A 17,734-nucleotide genomic window follows, 5' to 3' on the forward strand; every position below is an offset into this window, starting at 1 on the left:
ATTTATATGACTCGTAGTTAAATCAAAAGACTTCTAGTCTCATGAATTCACCACATACAGTTCTTTGTCCAACTTTTTCACTGGCGATATGATACGTATAGAAATATTACTGTAAAGTTTCCCTTAATTTCTGCTTTTTTATGTCACCACAAAAATGGCACAAGAATTTCTTTTTGTAATTCTTATCTCCTATGTTGTACCTTTGCAACAATTAATGGTCTGAGTATAGAATTCAAGGTCGGACTAAGCTACCGACTTAATTTTTCTTTCATTGACGCAAACTTTACAAGCGATCTTCTATCAGCTTGTACTTTTTTTGTGAGTTGCTTATGCTATGATATGGAAGCATATTAAATTAGGCACTTCTAATCTTTTTCCACAGAGTCCCTGCCTTCATTCCTCCATTAGATGGTCATCTGTCTTTACTGGATGTTAATGTGATTCAAATCCACAGGAAACTTTTAATTGTTAAAATGCTTCACAGTGTAATTTAAACATTCCTGTGATAATTAGTATACATTTTAGTCATCAAAGTTTTCTCAAACCTAATTTAAGCTGCCCACAAAGTGACTTCCCTTAAAGTGACAAATGTTTGACTTAACTCCAGTTTCAATCACTACTGCCCCTTTTTATAATATGAATATTTACCATCTTAGAACTGAGACAGCCTACACATTCACACCCAGGAATATCTGTCTACATGCAAATGTTTACTATTAGTCACAGGCAATGATGTGATATAGAAAATTTTTTTAAGTTACCCCAATGGATTTAAATGTAGTGTTTTCAAAACTAAGAGAATACTAAGATTAATTTGGCCATCATCTACACAGTTAGGAAGAAAATGTTGTGCACAACATGGATTTGAGTAAAATTTACATTTTTATCATGGAAAACTTTCCTTTAAATTATTTATATTCTAGCTTTGACATCACAGATTCATAGAGGTCATGAATATAGTTTCAAAAATATTCCAATCTCTGATGAGATTTCTCATTAGAAAAGACCCTGATGCTGGTAAAGGCTAAAAGCAGGAGGAGAAGGGGACAAAAGAAGATGAGATGGTTAGATGACATCACCAACTCAATGGACAGGAGTTTGAGCAAGCTCCGGGAGTTGGTGATAGATAGGAAAGCCTGGTATGCTGCAGTCCATGGGGTTCCAAAAAGTCAGACAAAACTGAGTGACTGAACTGAACTGATGTTGAGAAATATTTGAACTACAGAGTTATAGTTCTAAATGACCCAGAATTTGAAAAATGTAAAATGGCCAATAAATATGAAATGAGATACGTCACATTTAATTAATTCACATTAGTTACAGGGTTAACCTAAGTTGAGATAAATATTTAATTACTTAGTTATGTCTTGCTGATGTTAAGAGAGTTGGTTACATCTTCTTTTTCAGCATTAGTGGCAGAGGATGGATTAGAAGTACAGCACAGACTTGTCAAACAAGCCAGTAGGATGAAAATGGCAAGAGGCATTCTTTAACTTTCACTACACAAATTCCAGTCCGTGTCACAATCAAATGCACATGCTTCATACAAACAACCCAGATTTATTCCTTAAAACAGCTCAGATGGCACAATTTTTTTTGAGACAGTTCTCATTGCCTTTGTATTTAGAGGTGTGAAAATGGTTTTCTATAATATTCAATGTTGTTATTAGCTCAGATCTTTCTTAACAATTTGAAAAAGATGTAAAGTCTATGATTTATTATAAATGTGTATACACATTCACATATACACACATAAAATTTCAAATGAGTTCTCTCTTCACTCCAGTAACACATAAAACTACGTAATCAATACTTTATTTGATTTAGTTTAATTTTCAGGCAGAGACAAAAAGAAATTCTTTTGAAGGTGAAACTTCAGTTAACAACATGAAACAACTGTGCTATTTGAGCTATACACAAAAGAATCTAGAAAAATAAGCTTTTTCTTTCTCTTTTGTGTATAATGAGAAGCCTTGATTGCAGGTTCATTTTTTTCTACACCAGAAACCATATTAATTGGCTAACTTGAAATTCATGTAACTTGGCAACTGCAGACGTCACTAGGGCACAGAGAAGCCAACAATACGGGAATACAATCACTTCTGCTCAGATATCTCAATTTCTCCCTACAGTCATGCCAACACATGCAGCCTGGTCTCCAAATGTTCTAACATCTCACAGTTCAACTGATGTTAAAGGTCACAAGGAGACCACAGAGTCTTCAGGGATGGGCAGTTTCACTGATGGCCAAACAGAGCTAATGCCCTGGGGATACAAGATAGCAGATGATATTTTCTGCTTCCCATGGGGTTGCAAAGAACTGGACACAACTGAGCAAATAATACACATTTTCTGCTTCATACCCTACTTTCCTTGTCCTTGGGGAATTCAAACCTAAAACAACCAACATGCTTTGGCAGGTTTTAGAATCTTTCAACTCCATCAGCTGACTTCTTCATAAACATTTGTTGGCTCAGGAGGAAAACAATTGTTAAAATAAGTTGGCTGAGTACTAAAACCATATTTTCATTTAAAAATCCTGAAAACCTTCCAGTTCTCCTGGTTTGTACCAAATAGTGCTTCAAAGAATTGGCACAAAAGTCTCATTTGGTATATAATATACACATTCCATAGGATTTTCTGAGCAGTGATGTATATTTGTTTAGCTTATAAAATGTTTAGCTTATAAAAATATTTTACAAAAAAAGTCATAAAATGACTACATGAACGAGTAAATAGTACTTTTACATAATATCCAACTTCAAAAAAAGAACAATATAATGATTTAAATATGATCTAAGGAAGTTGAAATACCTTTTACAATAAAAATTCAGTGAATTCATGAATATATTTCAAATCAGTATAAAAACCTAACAAATGAAGACCTAACAGAAGCAGAAGATATTAAGAAGAGATGGCAAGAATACACAGAAGAACTGTACAAAAAGAATCTTCACGACCCAGATAACCACAATGGTGTGATAACTCACCTAGAGCCAGACATCCTGGAATGTGAAGTCAAGTGGGCCTTAGAAAGTATCACTATGAACAAAGCTAGTGCAGGTGATGGAATTCCAGTTGAGCTATTCCAAATCCTGAAAGATGATGCTGTGAAAGTGCTGCACTCAATATGCCAGCAAATTTGGAAAACTCAGCAGTGGCCACAGGACTGGAAAAGGTCAGTTTTCATTCCAATCCCAAAGAAAGGCAATGCCAAAGAATGCTCAAACTACCCCACAATTGCACTCATCTCACACGCTAGTAAAGTAATGCTCAAAATTCTCCAAGCCAGGCTTCAGCAATATTTGAACCGTGAACTTCCTGATGTATAAGCTGGTTTTAGAAAAGGCAGAGGAACCAGAGATCAAATTGCCAACATCCGCTGGATCATGGAAAAAGCAAGAGAGTTCCAGAAAAACATCTATTTCAGCATTATTGACTATGCCAAAGCCTTTGACTGTGTGGATCACAATAAACTGTGGAAAATTCTTCAAGAGATGGGAAAACCAGACCACCTGATCTGCCTCTTGAGAAATTTGTATGCAGGTCAGGAAGCAACAGTTAGAACTGGACATGGAACAACAGACTGGTTCCAAATAGGAAAAGGAGTTCGTCAAGGCTGTATATTGTCACCCTGTTTATTTAACTTATATGCAGAGCACATCATGAGAAACGCTGGATTGGAAGAAACACAAACTGGAATCAAGATTGCTGGGAGAAATATCAATAACCTCAGACATGCAGATTATACCACCCTTATGGCAGAAAGTGAAGAGGAACTCAAAAGCCTCTTGATGAAAGTGAAAGTGGAGAGTGAAAAAGTTGGCTTAAAGCTCAACATTCAGAAAACGAAGATCATGGCTTCCAGTCCCACCACTTCATGGGAAATAGATGGGAAAACAGTGGAAACAGTGTCAGACTTTATTTTTCTGGGCTCCAAAATCACTACAGATGGGGACTGCAGCCATGAAATTAAAGGACGCTTACTCCTTGGAAGGAAAGTTATGACCAACCTAGATAGCATATTCAAAAGCAGAGACATTACTTTGCCAACAAAGGTTCGTCTAGTCAAGGGTATGGTTTTTCCTGTGGTCATGCATGGATGGGAGAGTTGGACTGCAAAGAAGGCTGAGCGCCGAAGAATTGATGCTTTTGAACTGTGGTGTTGGAGAAGACTCTTGAGAGTCCCTTGGACTGCAAGGAGATCCAACCTGTCCATTCTGAAGGAGATCAGCCCTGGGATTGCTTTGGAAGGAATGATGCTATAGCTGAAACTCCAGTACTTTGGCCACCTCATACGAGGAGCTGACTCATTGGAAAAGACTCTGATGCTGGGAGGGATTGGGTGCAGGAGGAGAAGGGGATGACAGAGGATGAGATGGCTGGATGGCATCACTGACTTGATAGATGTGAGTCTCAGTGAATTCCAGGAGTTGATGATGGACAGGGAGGCCTGGCGTGCTGCAATTCATGGGATTGCAAAGAGTCAGACACGACTGAGCGACTGATCTGATCTGATCTGATCTGATAGTCTCGAAAGTAAATATTCATAAGAAAATTGAAAATTTTTCTCTAATCATTGGGTTCAATGAAGTGTCCATTTGGCTGATTATTTTCAACAGAATTTAAAATGGTATCAATATCATCACAATATTATTGGGATTTTTTCATAGTTTGGTACAGAATCATAATTTTGCAGAAAGACAACTATATCTGAGTCAGATTATGCTATTTTCTCCTTTATGGGGAAAAAGCCTATTACTTGTATTTCACTGGCTTTTTAAAAATCCATCTTAGGTAGTATTTTGAAATACTTTAGTAATCTCTACTAACCAATAAGTAAATAACTGTCCCCTTAAGAACAAATCATGTGATTCATAGAACAAAGAGATATAGCCACATGACCTTACAGTGATTCTTCTAGAATGATGAGTATGAGTATGTGTGAGTGACAGTGTGTGTGTGCATACACATGCATACTCAATCAGGGGAAGAAGGATAAAGGTGGATAAAGGTCAGCAGCCTTATCTATGAAAGTGTAAATCTGCATACTTCTAATTTTATACAAAGGCAAGGCATCTTTGAACCCTCAATGCAATGGCATGTTTTCTTTTGACTGATGAAAAATAATTCCCTCTGTAATTATCAATTAATGTTGACTTTCCAGAGACTTTCCATCTTTTCACAATTAAGACACAAAGGCAGAGTTATAACTGCATCTGATAGCACAACTACATTCAGGAGGCAGCGATAGGGGTGGGGGAGGGAAAAGGTGTTGTTTTTTGGCATCAAAGGAAAAGAATAGACCAGGTAGTGTTTTGTGACTAAAATTTACACAACCTATGAGCGCTGAAGAATTGATGCTTTTGAACTGTGGTGTTGGAGAAGACTCTTGAGAGTCCCTTGGACTGCAAAGAGATCCAACCAGTCCATCCTAAAGGAGATCAGTCCTAGGTGTTCACTGGAAGGACTAATGTTGAAGCTGAAACTCCAATACTTTGGCCATCTGATGCGAAGAGCTGACTCATTTGAAAAGACCCTGATGCTGGGAAAGATTGAGGGCAGGAGGAGAAGGGGACAACAGAGGATGAGATGGTTGGATGGCATTACCTACTCAATGGACATGGGTTTGGGTGGACTTTGGGAGTTGGTGATAGACAGGGAGGTCTGGCGTGCTGCAGTTCATGGGGTTGCAAAGAGTTGGACACGACTGAGCGACTGAACTGAACTGATATGATGTTTAATACCAAGAAGTAACAAGCATGGAGAAAAAAAATTCATGCTATAAAGCCAGACTAAACATCAAATTTGAATCTTCACTTTACCACCTATATTGCTTAACTACGGGCTTGTTGCTTGACTCTTGATGACCCTCTTCCCTTGTCCTCAAGATGGATGGAACTGATAACACACCCCACAGGATTAGCTGTGATGACTGATAAGCTGATAAATGCAAAGTAAGGTGTAACACAGAGTAGGTACATTAAGCAGGGGCTTACGAAGAGTCTTTCTATGTGAAGAAGATCATCCACAGCAGGTACTTCAAAGAAATTAACTTGAAAGTCAGAGCCTTTCTAGTCCCGCAAAGGAAAAGAAACTTTCATTTAACTGAGTTTTCATCCCAATAGCTGCCATGTTTTACCTTCTACCAAATAGGAGATTTTTGCTCACTGACATCAAGAATTTGAGCACTCTTCTGTTTGTAGACCCTACTTTCTCTTTAACCTACTCTCTCATGTCTGTTCAAGGCAGGAAACACAGTAACTTGCTCCCTCCTTCTCTTCTAAGCAGTTAATTCTGCCTTTTCTCATTCTTGGAATGGCTTTCCCACTTCCTTAGCAAAACTTTCAACCTTTCTTTTTCAATATTGTTTTAAAAGAGTAGGACTCCAAGACAATCAAATTACATCTGAGTTTTATATGTTATGCATTTATAAAAAGCAATGTCAGATTCATGTTGATATATGGCAAAACCAATACAATATTGTAAAGTTAAAAAATAAAATAAAATTTAAAAAAAAAGCAATGTCTGGGAAGGGGCTTGGGGGAGAATGGATAAATATATATGAATGGCTGAATTGCCCTGCTGTCCACCTGAAACTATCACAACATTGTTAGTTGGGTGTTTGTTGTTGCTGTTCAATGGCTAAGTCATGTTCGACTCTTTGCGACCCCCATGGACTGCAGCATGCCAGGCTTCCCTGTCCTTTACTATTTCCCAGAGTTTGCTCAGACTCATGTCCTTAAGTCGGTATATATACTCCAATATAAAATTAAAAGTTCAAAAAAAGTTAAAAAATACAAAGTAATGTCTGGATGCTCCCATTACATCAACACAGAAAAACAGCATCTAGTTCAACACTTACCATTAGGCAAATTACCATACCATTGTTAACTATTTTACAAACTAATAAAAAAATTTCCCATTAGGCAGATTACCATATTGGTGTTAACTGGCTTACAAACCAATAAATAGATTTCCCAGTGAAAAATGTCAAAAATTTCAAAAGTTGATGAAGGAACTACTGTAGACTAGACAAAAGACTTGAGCTAGACATAGAGGCTTAATTTATTCAGATACCAAACAAAACTCAAGGACTTCTACATTTCCATAGTACCTGACCGTCTGCTGTCCACCTGCTTAAAAAAAGGAGCCATAAACTACATTTTATCTTCTAACTAAAATCTAGTTAATATATGAGAAATATAAGAAAAATATCTGAGCACAAAATATAAAGTTAGCATGAATTAGATAACTATAATTTTTAAAGTAATGGGAATAGGGGATTAAGGCAAAAAAATAGAGAGAAGAAAAAGGAAAATAAATGGGGACAATAATATCGAATAAAAATACAGAAATTAAGGCAGAAAACAAAACAAAACTGATAGAGTGATCTAGACAATATTTAGTGCCATTTACCAAAATTAAGTGAATACCTCTAGAGAATTCAATTTGTGTTCAAGATTATATAGGATGATAGAAGACAAAAAGAAAAAGGTATAGTTCCCAATTTTTAAGAATTTATAAAATAACTGAGAAGGGAAAAGGTACATGCATGACTGGTCTGAGATAGAGCAGGTTCAAGGAAAGGGCATGGAATCTGCAGTCACTCAGGCCCTGTTCTGACACTAAATGCTCTCATGACCTGGGACCACCCAAGTGAGTCACTCTGGACCTCAGTTTTCTCATATGTAACATGAGGAGATCTGACTACACGGGCTCAAAGTTTATTCTATAACTCCAGTTCACGAGAGGGCATACTCCATAACTGAGACAAAAATTATTGAAAGAATAGAATTTAAAAACCAAAAACGTCACTTTATTGAGGGGTTACTTTGTGCCAGGTGTTGTTAACTATTTTACACATGCAAATTCTAAATCTTCATAATCGTGTTTTGAGGATACTCTATATCACCTGTATTAATGAGAAAACCAAGGCAAAAGAACCTTATAAGGGCAGTTACTCAATGTTTCACAGCTGGTAAGCTTGAAATCATACTCAAACTCACAGGTTGATTACAGAATTTATGCACTTAAGTATAGTTTCTAAATGTCTGTTCATACAGAAATTTGCTAATGGTTAAATAAACTACAAGGAACTAAAAGGAATGAGGGACCTATGCCTCAGTGTGCATGGACCCAGTCTTCAGAATAGATTAAGTGGTAAAAACAGATAAATAGCAACACATGTATTTAGTTATTCTGTGGGAGATGGGGCAGAGTGAAATTTAAAAGAGGATAAGGGAGTGGATTATTGACAAAGTGTCAAAGAGAAAATTATAGGCAAAACAATGTACAAAACTCCAAAGCAAGAAATGAGAATCATATGAGAAAGACAAAACTCCTATCTGGTCAGCCGCCATGTGGACTCAGTCAGAAATAACAGTAATGAGAGGTGGGAAATAGGGGAGGGTCTTGGAGACCAGATGCTTGAGTGAAGACAAGGCAACCTCAGAAAATATATAGGTATAAAATAATGAAAATAGTATCTGAAAAATGAGAAAAATATTTTCTAGGGGCAAAAGAAAAATGTTTGAACAAAGGGAACAAAGAAATTTAGGTGCCATTAAAAGTCAGAAACCTGTATGTAGATCGAGAAGCAACATTAGAACCAGACATGGAACAATGGACTGGTTCAAGATTGGGAAAGGAGTTTGTCAAGACTGTATATTGTCATCCTGCTTATTTAACTTATATGCAGAGTACATCATGTGAAATGTTGGGCTGCATGAAACACAAGCTAGAATCAAGATTGCTAGGAAACTATCAATAACCTCAGATATGCAGATGATACCACCCTTATGACAGAAAGCAAAGAAGAACTAAAGAGCCTCTTGATGAAAGTGAAAGAGGAGAGTGAAAAAGCTGGCTTAAAACTCAACATTCAAAAAACTAAGATCATGGCATCCAGTCCCATCACTTCATGGCAAATAGATGGGGAAAAAATGAAAACAGTGACAGACTTTACTTTCCTGGGCTCCAAAAACACTGCAGATGGTAACTGCAGCCATGAAATTAAAACACTTGCTCCTTGGAAGAAAAGCTATGGCAAACCTAGACAGCGTATTAAAAAGCAGAGACATCACTTTGCTCACAAAGGTCTGTAAAGTCAAAGATACGGTTTTTCAGTAGTCATGTACGGATGTTAAGAGTTGGACTACAAAGAAAGCTGAGCGCCGAAGAATTGATGTTGTGGACTTTGATGCTTTTGAACTGTGGTGTTGGAGAAGACTCTTGAGAGTCCCTTGGACTGCAAGGAGATCAAACCAGTCAATCCTAAAGGAAATCAGTCCTGAATATTCATTGGAAAGATTGATGCTGAAGCTAAAGCTTCAATACTTTGGCCACCTGATGTAAAGAGCTGACTCACTGGAAAAGACCCTGATGCTGGGGAAGACTGAGGGCAGGAGGAGAAGGGGTGACAGAGGATGAGATGGTTGGATGGCATCACCAAGTCAATTGACATGAGTTTGAACAAGCTCCAGGAGATGGTGAAGGACAGGGAGGCCTGACATGCTGCAGTCCATCAGGTTGCAAAGAGTCAGACATGACTGAATGACTGAACAATAACAATAAAAAGTCAGAAAAGTAGAAAAATAGCTGTTGGATTGATAAACAAGGGAAATGAATGAGTAGGTGTTTTAGCAAAAGCGGATTCAGGTTGGAAGTTAGATAAATGGTCAGAGATTGAGCATTATTTCTGAATTGCAGCCTTTAGTACTGCAATGGGCATTTCAGGGTCATTGAAGCAGCCAAAAGAGTCTGGCTTCTGCAAATATTTTAACTGCCAAATTTGAAGCATCTCCAAGCAGTACAAGTGTAGATGAGGAAGTGAAATTGTTGGAAAATTCTGATGAAACATATTTTCTTCCTCCTAAAGCTCAAAAACAATTCATTGGTCTAAAATTGGACTTCCAGAAATAGCAAATGCAATGCAATTCAAACAATAATTATAATCTGAGCTAACATTTATTGAACCCTTCCATGTACCAGGAATCAAGCTGTTTTAAAGGTACCGTCTCATTCAGTACTTCCCGTGAAAGGAGAGAAAACGTTGTAGGTGGCCATAAACTATGATTCCAGCCTGCTTGCCCTATCCACATTTACATATGAAATTCAACACTCCTAGTAAGCAAGACAATTTTAAAAAGTCAGGTGTGTAGGGCAAATTCTACCCTTCATTAGTTGTCACCACACCAGGGAAGAACGGGTAGAGGTATCATTACCACCTCACACAGGAGAGGCCAAAGGAATCCATGGCATTAAAAAGAACTCAAAGAAATGTCAAACGTGAAAACGACTTCAGTGCATAAAAGTTAAATGAGGCAATCTAATAGAACACATGCTCTTAAAACCTTCAGCCTCCCATTTTTATTCTGTAATGTAAACATAATATTACTACCTGGAGGGTGGATGAGAAACAACTGAGGTCAGTTTAGTTCTCAGGAGGAGTGAAATAGAAGAACATCACTCATATTTATAATTAACCAGATTATTTCTGTAATAACTATGAGAGACACTCAAAATGCAATGGCTTGCTGAAGTTTCTTCTTATAACTAAAAGTAAAAAAATAAAATAAGAACATCTGCAAAGGTATACCTGGTAGTTCTCTAATTAATGATCAAAAGTGCACTGACTTCACAATTTCACATTTTTATGTAAAGTCTTATTTGATTGTAATTAGCCCAGACTACAGAACATAATTAGAACTAATGATTCCTTAATGCAATCAGAATCCCAGAAGAACAATATCAACAGACTTTTATTGGTATTAGTGATGCAAACTTGTAAAATATAGAGCCAATTAACCTATAACAATGCTTCCAAAATAAAAAATAAAAATAAATTATGGGTGCATTACAAAACAGCTTCATGAATATACCAGGAACATAAAAACTGAGTTAATAGTCAAACCTCACAGGATCAGTCTTTCTTAAGTGCTAAAGATAGTCACAATTGTGAAGAATGTTAAAATATGCTACTCTTAATGAGATTAAGCATTTAAAGGCTTTCCAAGATACTGCAGGTTCTGTGGTGTCAACACAGCTCCCGAGAGTTACGAATTTCACAATTTCTAGATCATGTAACAAAATTCAATTATAGTGGCCATAAGTTTTGAAAAACTAAGTGTAGGGGAAAAAGTAAAGGGGAGGGGAACTTAGTAAACATTTTTGCTTTGCGACCCTCAGAGCATAACAAGCAAGTGTAATGTCTTGTCCATTACATCCTAAGTCTGTAAGATTCATTTTTCAGCCTCATGAAATGGTTATGAACCCCTCTGGAGAGGGAAAAAAATTTTTTTACAGATATATATATATCTGTATTGAGACATTCCTGTTGCAATTTCTGAAAAGTCAGTAAATAGAATTTGTCTTAACACAGTAGGACTCTCCAGTGAAATTTCTCCAATGGAATTTTGTAATCCACCCTTAAAAAGTGTGGACTATTTCACATAATTAGATTTGGAAATCCAACTGTTCTCCATCCATTTCCAAAAAGTACCAAAGTGAGCGTGTTAGCACAGGATGGATTCTCTTGACTGAGCCTTGAAGTAAAACTTGAAAAATACAAATTGGCATACAACTTTCACTGAACCAAAATGAAATCCCAGCTGGGCTTTAGTCAGACATTAAGCGGGAGGTGCAATATTTGAAATATGTAATCTAAACAGTATGCTCAAATTTCTTAAATATTTTGAGTTTCTTCTCACAATACTGCAGATTCATAGCAGCTTGCCGCTGAGACAGATGCCAAAATCATACGCTAGGAGGATAGGGGACAGACTTTTAGATTTGGGGAATTAACTAATCCCTTACCTGCTGTCATTTGTCAGTATTTCTAGGGAGAGTTCAGCCAAGTTCACATAGATAAGCCAAAGGGATAAATCAAAACCACCACCATGATTGAACAGGTAACAAAATCTCTGACTTCATCTATCATCTTCCACACTTTCAGGCAGAACATTCCTAGTTCCTAGTTCTGTTTCTTTTTTTTTTTTAGTCAACACACAAATTTATCATGCTCAATCTTTTATTAAACATGATTTAGTAGAGCTGATTAAAAGCATTCACCAGGAATGTCTAAAAGAATTTTTCTTTATTTGGGATAGTCGCACAGCTTTCGTTTTAGTTATCAAGATTCAGGTAATCTCCTTTGTGCCCAGAAGTGTAGGCTGAGATCATAGGGCTTGGGTGCTGTCTTTATGGGGCTTATCATCTTTCCTGAGGAAGCAGCAATACTCATAATACTATTGATAACTCCTGAGGCAAAATGAGTCCATAAATAGGGAAGGCAAAAAAATAGATACTGAAAAGAAGGAATGAGATGTGTGGCTAGGACTCCAACAAGAAGGAGAGTCTTGAACAGAATCTTCCCCCATACTTGCACTTTGGACAAAAGGAAAGGAAGCACACATATGCCTGTGTGATGAGGATTACTTCAAGGAACATAAAATAGATGATGACAAAAAGGAATGCCGTAATTTCTTCTTTACCCACTAAGTGTGTTTTTAAGCTTCTCCAAGCTGTCACTTAGGTTTTTGCTTCTTGCAACAGCTTTAGACTCAGAACTTAAGAACTTGAGACCCGACCTTCCCACTCTCCTGAAAGGAACCACAAAGTGCCCTAAGCAGTAAATGAAAGCAAGCCTGTACATGAATGCCAGGAGGACCATTTGCTACTCTAGCCAGCAAAGATTCCCTCTCAAAAACCACTACTCCACATAACTTGATCCTATAAAGCTTTATGCTTAAAGTCAAATTTCTCACTACAACTTACAAAATCTTCCAGCCTCTGCCATTAGTAGTGCTTCTCCCATTTATCTACAGACAGGATGCAGAGAAAAGAGTCTTAGACGTCCCCATGGGAGTTAGGGTGTGGAATTTACACATGTCATGATCAGATGTACAGAAAAACATATTCATACTTCATCAAAAGCAAGGAGAAAAGAATGTTAAATTTTCTAATCGAGGTGTCTTCAGCTTTTCTTCCCTCTGTCTTGTTTTATATTCTTTTATGAGATGATCAATCAGGGATGGACACAGAGAAAATAGAAAAGAGGCTTGGGAGAAAACAGAGTCTATTATACTGAGAGAGCCCAGAGAGCCAGTTACATCAGTCCATGATGGGATGACCTGTGGGGAACGGCCAGGGCGTGGGCTCAGCCAAGCAGGTGGGAATCAGAGAATGAGGAACTAGGGGCAAGTGGCTTGATCGGGAGAAGTGAAGGGGGGGTCCACACCAACATGAATGAATGTCACTAGGTCACTCAGAGGAAGGTCGGAAGGAGAATCTGTGGCAGGGGGCACCTTGTCACCTGGTCTGGATGCTCACAGTCTGTTTATGAGAATGGTGAGGCATCAGGGAACGGCAGATTTAAGGGTGAACACACAAGTTCTTTCCATTGCTTTCTGTTTATAAGATTATTTTAGGAGGTAAATTCTGTCTTTTATGGATAAATTATAGGGTTTAGGGGTTTCTAATGCAATCTCTTCCCAAAATGGCACCTTAAGGGGAGTAGGAAGCTAGGTGGTGCCATGGGGATTAAATGGGGTCCCTGGTTTTTGCATGGGTCTTCAGTCAGTGTCTTCAGCTAGGCTACCCATTCCTGAGTACTTGTGAAGCTGTCTGCTAAGATGTGACTGCTGAATCCCCAGCTTTTTTTTTTCTTAGTCCACTCCAGGACACTTCCCCACAGACCATGGACAGAGGAGCCTGATGGGCTACAGTCCATTCGGTCGCAAAAGAGTCGAACACGACTGAAGCGACTTAGCATGCACACATGTCTCTGTGACTAAACACATTTATTTTGCTGTGACTAAAGGGGGAAAATTAGGACATAGTGACTGATCACTTGTTTCTGCTACTTTTTTCTACTTTTCTTCACTCTTCTACTCTCAGAGATTCAAGGCTTCACCACCTCCTCTGCCACCTTCTGGTGGTGTCTATGCACCTGCTTCCCACTTTCCAAGCGGCTGGCGCAGAAAATCAATGGAGAGAGGCAATTAAAAAAAAAAAAAACTACATTGGTTATATGTATAATATATATGAAACGAATCACCAGTTCAGGTTCGATGCATGATACAGGATGCTTGGGGCTGGTGCACTGGGACGACCCAGAGGAATGGTAAGGAGAGGGAGGTGGGAGGGGAGTTCAGGATGGGGAACACGTTTATACCCGTGGCGGATTCATGTTGATGTATGGCAAAACCAATACAATATTGTAAAGTAATTAGCCTCTAATTAAAATAAATAAATTTATAATAAAAATAAAAAAATATTATCTCCACTGAGTTGAGGCTATAACATGTACTCAAAAAAAAAGGCCATGACTTGTAAAAGATATTTTATACTTTAAGCCTCAATTAAACAAATCACTCAATCATATGGATTTTGTCTTCTATTTGTACCCTAATTTTACAAGAATAAAGGAAATGTCAATAAAACAATTTTGTAAGTGGGATTTTAACTAAAAAAGGAAGAGGAGAAACATAGGATAAGGAGGAGATAAAGAAGGGAGGGAGAAAAGAGAAGCACATTCCCACACGAGAAATGTTCTCAGCTTGCTACAGATTCAGCACAGTTTATTCTACTCCTCAATTTTAAATAATCCTTGATGCTTATTATGACTAATTTTGTAGTACTGAAAGAAGATTCTGAAATCTAGAGTTATAATTGCATAACTAGACTGTTTTTCTCAGGACAATGAACCATTATAGATGTTCAAAAATAAGTAAGAAAAAATAATTGCCATTACTACTTAGAAAATGCATTCAACAAAGATAACCCGCTTTTTCTGCCCGTGGACGCCGCCGAGAAAGCATCGTTGAAGTCTTCCCCGCCTCCACTGCCGTCATGTCTAAATCAGAGTCTCCCAAAGAGCCCGAACAGCTGTGGAAGCTCTTCATCGGAGGATTGAGCTTTGAAACAACCGATGAGAGTCTGAGGAGCCATTTTGAGCAATGGGGAACGCTCACAGACTGTGTGGTAATGAGGGATCCAAACACCAAGCGCTCCAGAGGCTTCGGGTTTGTCACATACGCCACGGTGGAGGAGGTGGATGCGGCCATGAATGCAAGGCCACACAAGGTGGACGGAAGAGCTGTGGAACCAAAGAGGGCCGTCTCAAGAGAAGATTCTCAAAGACCTGGTGCCCACTTAACTGTGAAAAAGATTTTTGTTGGTGGCATTAAAGAAGACACTGAAGAACATCACCTGAGAGATTATTTTGAACAGTACGGGAAAATTGAAGTAATTGAAATCATGACTGACCGAGGCAGTGGCAAAAAGAGAGGCTTTGCTTTTGTAACCTTTGATGACCATGACTCCGTAGACAAGATTGTCATTCAGAAATACCACTCTGTGAATGGCCACAACTGTCAAGTGAGAAAAGCCCTGTCTAAGCAAGAGATGGCTAGTGCTTCATCCAGCCAGAGAGGTCGAAGTGGTTCTGGAAGCTTTGGTGGTGGTCGTGGAGGTGGTTTTGGTGGGAATGACAACTTTGGTCGTGGAGGAACTTCAGTGGTCGAGGTGGCTTTGGTGGCAGCTGTGGTGGTGGCAGATATGGTGGCAGTGGGGATGGATATAATGGATTTGGTAATGATGGAGGTGGCGGAAGCTACAATGATTTTGGCAATTACAACAATCAATCTTCAATTTTTGGACCCATGAAAGGAGGAAACTTTGGAGGCAGAAGTTCTGGCCCCTATGGTGGTAGAGGCCAATACTTTGCCAAACCACGAAACCAAGGTGGCTATGGTGGCTCCAGCAGCAGCAGTAGCTATGGCAGTGGCAGAAGGTTTTAATTACTGCCAGGAAACAAAGCTTAGCAGGAAAGGAGAGCCAGAGAAGTGACAGGGAAGCTACAGCTTACAACAGATTTGTGAACTCAGCCAAGCACAGTGGTGGCAGGGCCTAGCTGCTACAAAGAAGACATGTTTTAGACAATACTCATGTGTATGGGCAAAAAACTCGAGGACTGTACTTGTGACTAATTGTATAACAGGTTATTTTAGTTTCTGTTCTGTGAAAAGTGTAAAGCATTCCAACAAAGGGTTTTAATGTAGATTTTTTTTTTTTTGCACCCATGCTGTTGATTGCTAAATGTAATAGTCTGATCATGATGCTGAATAAATGTCTTTTTTTTTTTTTTAATGTGCTATGTAAAGTTAGTCTACTCTGAAGCCATTTTGGTAAACTACCCCAACAGTGTGAAATTAGAATTCCTTCAGGGTGATGCCAGGTTCCATTTGAAATTTATTTACAACCTGCTTGGTGGAGAAGCTGTTGTCTTCAGAACCTTGGTGTAGTTGAACTGACAGTTACTGTGTTGTGACCTGGAATTCACCATTAAAAGGGTCACCCATGCAAAAAAAAAAAAAAAAACACAAAGATAACCCTCTCCCTTATATCACTTCAGTGCATAAAAATGTAATCATGAATGTTTCCAATTCAGGCCAACATCAGAGAGAACTACAATATTTTATTAGTAAAGTCAAAGGACAGCTCTCTCACAATCATTTATTTACACTTTTATATATGTGTTAGATGTATTTGCTTTGGCATGTAACACACTCTTTTCAAAGGAGCCAATGAGTACCGATTAATGATGAAATTATGTTATTAAAAGAACCAATCTGCATTTTAGGTATGTTTCTAAATCATGTGTTAAAAACACAGTCTGCCTCATTTGTTAGTAATTAAAACAGTTGCAATGTCTTTTCCAATTACCTACTGAATTGTGAAGTAACTTCTTCCTGTCTGCTAACCTTGTGTGCAGACAGATTAGGGAAAATAGAAATTAATGCTCCAGCAGCATCTCGGCAGAGTTGTCAACACATACAGGATTCATGCATTAAAAAATTAGTGTAACTTAAAATAACACCCTCACATTTTAAAATTATATGTTGCTGTTCAAAGATGCAAAATATTACATGAGATAAAGAAAATATAAAGCAAATTCCTTAAAACCTTTAGGAGAAAAATCAGTTGCTAGATCTAAAGATGAGGGCTGAAAAAAATATTCTAACATGGGACACACTGCTATTGATTCTGATTACAGTGATGATATGTACTCTATTCTCCTTCCACTCAGCTATAAATAAGATCTAGCATTAAAAATGAATAGCCCTGAAAATCGACTCAATATAGCACGTAGAATTCTGCCTTCAACAAGTTTTTTTCCCCTTGATTTCCTCATTAAAATGAAAAGGACAAAAGCAGATAACAACCACCTTTCTTTCTTAGTGAGATGCATGAGATTTGGGGTCCTTAGAAGATGATGAAGTCAGTAGAAGGTGCCAATCATGTCCTCTTCCCAATGAAAAGGATGAAGTCAGGAGAAAATGATGGCTTCCATATTGATTCACATCACATTTCCCTTAAGAAATGCCCTCCTCAGATGGGGTCAGTCCATTTAAGGAAACAGAAACATACTCAGACTAGTATGAATTAAAAATAGGTATTTAGTGGAAAAATTAGGAAAACCAAACTGAAATACGGGAAGAAAGAAGAGCTTGAGCTCAGAGAAGCAAGAGATGAGGAAGCACTGTTACTTGCTCCATCTCTCAGTGATGCTGGTCCCTGCATCTCTCTGGGATTTTGACTTTACTACTCACAATCTGTTCATCTCCCCTTCTCCACCTCCACATCCAACCCAACTTTTGCTGGTGACACATCCCATTCAATGGCCTTTGGCAAACATCCATGTCCCACCTTCAGATCACAGTCTCCACCA

General features: G+C 38.2%; 1 protein-coding gene and 1 pseudogene across 1 annotated transcript in view; one reads left to right on the forward strand and one right to left on the reverse strand.

Moving 5' to 3' along the window:
* Window positions 1-17,734, reverse strand: part of THSD7B (thrombospondin type 1 domain containing 7B) — a 929,494-nt gene that overhangs the window by 795,463 nt on the left and 116,297 nt on the right. The window lies entirely within an intron of this gene.
* Window positions 14,822-16,145, forward strand: LOC133260540 (heterogeneous nuclear ribonucleoprotein A1-like; annotated as a pseudogene).

This window comes from Bos javanicus, chromosome 2 (genome assembly GCF_032452875.1).
Source record: "Bos javanicus breed banteng chromosome 2, ARS-OSU_banteng_1.0, whole genome shotgun sequence".
NCBI classification, from domain to species: Eukaryota; Metazoa; Chordata; class Mammalia; order Artiodactyla; family Bovidae; genus Bos; species Bos javanicus.